The following is a 6,000-nucleotide window of genomic DNA, read 5'->3' as shown; positions in this document are numbered from 1 at the left end:
CCCCACCCCTCACTTCATCAGTTTGTTAAAAGACTTAAATTTGTATTCCATCAACTTCTGGAGCCTAAATCTTCGGCAATGCCATCAATACATAGTGGATTTCCTCCTTCTGTACCATTGGCTCTTGATCATCTGCTACCTCTTGAAATTGTTGAATAGTGATCATTTCTTTTTGATACAGTAACTCAGTGTATTCTTCCATCTTCTTTTGATGTTTTCTGTATCATTCAGTATTTTGCCCAATGAATCTTTCAGCATTGTAAGTCTAGGCTTGACCTTTTTACTCAGTTCTTTCAGCTTGAGAAGTCGTGAACGTGTTCTTACCTTTTGGTTTTCTAACTCCAAGTCTTTGCACATTTCATTATAATATTTGACTTTGTCTTCTCAATCTGCCCTTTGAAATTTTCTGTTCAGCTCTTTACTTCATCATTTCTTCTTTTTGCTTTAGCATCTCTAAGCTGGAGAGCAAATTTCAGAGCCTCTTCTGATATCTATTTGGTTCTTTTTCTTCCTGTAGGATGGTGTTGATGTCATCCCACACTCTTCCAGTCTTCGGTCATTAGTGTGTAATGCATCAAACTTTTTCTTGAGATGATCTCTAAATTCAGGTGGGATATATTTAGGGTCATATATTGATTGCTTCTCGTAGACTTGTTTTAACTTTCCTCAGCTTCAGTTTACACTTACATATGGGCAATTAATGGTCTGTATTAAAATGGAGATTTTGAGTATGAATGCTGAAATAATGATATTGTAAATAATCAGATTCAGGGACTTGATTAAAGGAGTAGATTTATGACAGGAAATAAATCATTTTGAGAACACACTCAATTTGAGTGCCATCAAGTACATTTCCGCTTTCCTATAGTAGTTCATACAGGCTTATATTGCTAAATAAATGTTTGAAAATTAGTCTGTAAACAACTGGAGAATCACCTTTGTCACTCATCTAGGCCTAGAATCTTTCCAAACGCAGGTCTTCCATTGGGATACTAATGATGGCTATGCATTATCTTTTAAATCATCGTTAAAAGCCACATGCCTTCTAGTTAATTCTGACTCTTAGAGGTACCATGTGTGCCTCTAAGAGTTGAACTGTGCTCCATGCAGTTTTCAGTGGTTGATTTTTTAGAATAGATCACCAAGCCTATCTTTCAAAGTTGGGAACATTACAAACCGCTACATCAACCATTTGTACCACTCGGGAACTCAAACTTCTAATATGTTGATTGAATCCTAATTGTATGTCTTGAAAGGAAAATGTACTCAAATCAATAGCAACTAACAACTAAAATTCCGAGAAATATTGTCAGTAACATACTTGTATTATATTTCATGTTACCAGTAAATATTGGTAACATACTTGTATTATAAAGTTAGGTTTTAAAAAAAGAACAAATAACTTTAAAGAATACTCTTAAGAGCAAAATTGTATGTATTGCCAATAGCACTCTCACATGGAAAAAGTTTGGCCCACCCAACAAGACCTGTAGTCACATTATACATAAAAAATGCAGTCATTTATTTTGTCTTCATCCAGGATGGATGGATGTTTAATAAGGCAATGGGTAGGAATTAAATACAATTAATTTATATTATTTTAGGACCACCACTTTTTACCTTGGGATTCAAAGTTGCTGATTAGAAAATTGAAATATCAATGATTAATGACCACATTTAGTTATGAAAACAAATTGTGATATAGTGCATACTCTTTGTATTCAGGCAATATGCACACTGTGAACAACTGTGCTAAACAAAAACTACATTTGACCCAAATTTTCAGGTAGTTTTAAAATACTAAATATAAGGTATTTATTACTTAAAATGATTTCAATTTAAAGCAAAGTATTTTGTAAATTTCCTCTGAGTTAATACCATGCGAAAGGGTTTTATTATTGCTTAAGTTAGTATTATAGCATGACTATTATAGCATTTGCTTTATAACAAACATATAATTATGTTGGCAGGATTAGTGTAAACAAAAATTAAGTAGAATGCATATCTACAGCTAACAAAATGTTAGTTTGTTGTAACTGATGAAATCATTTCTGTAAGGATACTATTTCTATCATATAATCTTTATCAGTTTACAGTAACAATATGAAATTTGTTTTTATTTCAAGGTGAATTATAGTTGCTTTTATCTGTTAGTGTCATCATAATATATTCTGCATGGAAACTTTTTAAGTTGGTAAAAGAATTATTAGTGTATGAACGACTTTCTTTTGTTTGTGAGTCTTAAGGAGTCCTGATATTGAGCTATGGGTTAATGCGCTGGGCTGCAAAGTTGGTTTGAACCACAAGGTCATGGGTTCAAGCTCACTAGCTGCTCCTCGGGAAACCTTATACATGGTCGCTATGGGTTGGAACTGACTGATGGCACTTAAAACAACAACAGTGTAGTACTTGGAATTCTGATGTGGTGCCATAGGATAAACACTCGATTTCACAGTCAGTTTGAACCACAAGGTCGGTGGTTCAAATTCACCAGCAGCTCCTCAGAAAAACTATACAGGGTCACTGTGAGTCGGAACCTACTCCATGGCACTTAACAACAACAACGTAGTACTGCACTGTGGACTGCAAGGTCGTTATGGATGCAAATTTGGCGGTTCAAACTCATCAGCCACTCCTCAAAACACTATAGTATTGCTATCAGTCAACCAACTTGATGGCACTTTAACAATAACAATGGAGTACTTACTGGAGCCCTAGAGTGATGCTGTAAGGAACTCTGTTAAGAGCACAGTGGTTACAAATCGGGCTGTGAACCTCAAGGTCAGCAGTTCAAAACTACCAGCTGTTCCGCAGGAGAAAGATGAGGCGTTCTGCTCCCGTAAAGATTTACAGCCTCGGAAACCCTGTACAGGGTCGCTATGAGTCGGAACTGACACCACGGCTCATAACCACCACCAGTGTTATGCTGTGGGATAACGTGCTGGATTGCAAAGTCCATTTGAACCACGAGGTTGGCGGTCCAAGCTCACAAGTTGTTCCTCAGAAACCCTATATTGTATCGCTGTGAGTCGGAACTGATTTGACGACACTTAATCACAACAATGTAAAATAAGGAGTACTGATGTGTCACTCTGGGATAATGCACTGAACCACGAAATTGGTTTGAACTGCAAAGTGGACGACGGTTCAAATTCACCAGCTGTTCCTCAGAAACCCTATGACTTGTTACAGTGCTTGTTTTTAATTCAATACAAAGGCTGAAATAGAACATAAAGATTTTTAGAAACAAATGTAACCAAAAAGTAGAATAAAATTATACTTGCTACCGTACCCCGTGTTGAACATTCAACCTTCCAGGTTTTGAGTGTGGTCTTAAGGCCAATTTAATGTTTGCTGGACTGCTAAAATTGATCATCAGTGAGAAATCATGTTTTAATTTCTGAATTTATATTCAGATATATTATGTTAGATGACTTTTAATTATGAATTAATATGAAGGAATGTCAAAAGGTTTAGAAAAATTTCATTACCTCTCCATCAATTTTTCTACAAACTTTTTGAAGACTCCCCATATTTTTCTATTTTATAAGAAATGAAAAGTAAAGGAAGAAAGGGAATGAATCTGGACTGAGACCTATGAGCTATCCTTTGAGCAAACAATTTGGTGAAGTTTTCTCACCAAAATCAACTTTCTTATACATTTGTGTGTGGCTACATATAAAATATAAAATTCTTGCCAATAATTTTTAAATATTTTATTTCATTCTTGTTTTTTAAAATATTATTAAAAACAGATACAATGGTTGGTTGGTGTGTGCTTTTAAGTACCTGATAGATGATCTATTTACATCTCAATTTTGAGAAACTCTATATTAGATTTGAACATTTCATGAAGGCCATACCATAGATGTTTCACTCACCAGTTAATACTCACAATTTAGCACATTGTTGGGATTTAACAGATATTAGTTTACAAATTACTGAATAAATAAGTTAGTGCATGAGTAATTTCTTTTAGAAAGATCAGCACAAGGCTAGTCCCTAAGAGTTGGAGATTAAAGATATCCCAACTGTTGAACTTTCCCAACATCTTATACCAACCACATCACCTTCATTGTTATCAATCACCACTGCTCTCCTCCCTCATGTCTCAGGGTTCTGCAACACACTGCAACGTCTTACAAAACTCACAACTGTCAAAGGCAATGACTCATATAATTGTGGAGCCTGGCAATTCCCAAATCAATAGTTCAGAGATCAGTCTGGAGGCATCATCTCACCCATGTAGTGTCATGAGCTGAGGAACTCAAACTGGCAGGTCAGACAACAAGTTATTGGTGTATGAAGCTGGGGTTGCTGGTGAACCAGGTCAGGTGATGGTCTGAAAATCCCAGGAACTGGAGGTCAGATATAATGAACCAGATGCCAGATCCAGGGCAAGAGTTCAAACTTTCCCAAGGCAGTACTAAAAATTGGAGCCAGGCCATGCCCTCAAGAGAAACTGAGTAAGGTGACTTAAGTCACACCCTCTAGTTAGGTTGCTGTTGTTAAGTGCTGTTGAGTCAGTTCTGACTCATAGGGACTTTGTATAGGGTTTCTAAGGAGCAGGTGGTGGGTTTGAATCACTGACCTTGTGTTTAGCAGTCCAATGCCTGTCCTACAGCAACACATCAGGACTTCTAGAAAGGTGTTGTTGTTGTTAAGTGCTGTCAAGTCGATTCTGTCCCATAGCGACCCTGAATGGGGTTTCCAAGGAGCAGCTGGTGAGCTTGTACCACTGACCTAGCAGTTCAAATGACTTTGCAGTCTGATGCATTAGCCCACAGCGCCACACCAGGACTACTTAATATTTATCCTTAGCCCCACATTAACCCTTACTCTTTAGCAATTCACTTCAAAATTAGTCCATAATCATAGGCATAGAAGCTATGATTTACACCACTCACATAATGGAGACATCTGGCTAGATGGGCCACAATAAATAATTAGCTGCCCTACAATTACTCTCACCATAATTTTTAAAGACAGTGTTGGTTTTCAGGAAGAGCATTCAAGATGCATTCCAATCTTAGTGGACATATTGATAATTTCTATTTTGTGTCTACTACGTATGTCTTATTAGAAGTCTGTTGTTATTGTTAAGTGCTGTTGAGTCAGTTCTGACCCATAGTGACCCTGTATAGGATTTCCAAGGAGTGGTTGATGAGCTTAAACCACCGACCTTGAGGTTCAAACTAACTTTGCAGTCCAACACATTAACCCACAGCTTGACACCAGGACTTTTAGAATTCTAGGGAGAGAAATATGTGTCCTCATAATGCTGTAAAAATACAAGAGAAAATATTTCCCCACACATTTTTCATCTCAGTGTACAACGCTTCAGGCTCTAAAGGATTTTCCAGAAATTGAACATTTTAGTTGATGTGTCTAAGGTAATTTGTCTATGGATAAATGTTTCACTTACTGTATTCTTTAACAACTTTTCCCAAAGAGCACATGGAATATATACATATATTCTATATACGTATGTATATTACCACTCTTATTATAACTGCTTCTGAACAGCCTAACCATGAAACTGTGAGTGAAACCAACAGGTAGTATTTGATCATACAAGCTAGTAAAAGAATTATGTAAAACCTGACATTAAAATGCAGAATAAACTAATGATGTTATTTCCTTCTAAGGTAGGATTCTAAGGATTCTAATTCTCTCTTTTCCTTTCTTATCCTCTCTACCGCTCTTGTGTCTTCTTCATTCATAGGAGAGTGTTTACTTAGTATGTATTATGGGTGACATTTTTAACTTCATAACACACCAATCTTATTTTATGCCTGCATTGTGAATTATGGTGAAGAAGTTAACATAGACATTGATTTCCTTATTTCATCTTTTTAAAACTGCTTTTGTTCCAAACTTAAAATTTCTTTAATGGATAAGGATGATGGTTGAATATAAAGAACATAATTACTTACTGAATTATTCATGTGAAGGTTGTTGAAATTCTAAATGTTTGCTATGCACACATACATATTAACT

At 36.1% G+C, this 6,000-nt stretch overlaps 1 protein-coding gene across 1 annotated transcript in view; it reads left to right on the top strand.

The window, feature by feature from the left end:
• Positions 1-6,000, top strand: part of SCN1A (sodium channel, voltage-gated, type I, alpha subunit) — a 138,159-nt gene that overhangs the window by 79,557 nt on the left and 52,602 nt on the right. The gene's annotated exons all lie outside the window — the stretch shown is intronic.

The sequence above is a fragment of the Chrysochloris asiatica genome, unplaced genomic scaffold (genome assembly GCF_000296735.1).
Source record: "Chrysochloris asiatica unplaced genomic scaffold, ChrAsi1.0 scaffold00099, whole genome shotgun sequence".
NCBI classification, from domain to species: Eukaryota; Metazoa; Chordata; class Mammalia; order Afrosoricida; family Chrysochloridae; genus Chrysochloris; species Chrysochloris asiatica.
This window is presented reverse-complemented; position numbering and strand designations above follow the sequence as displayed.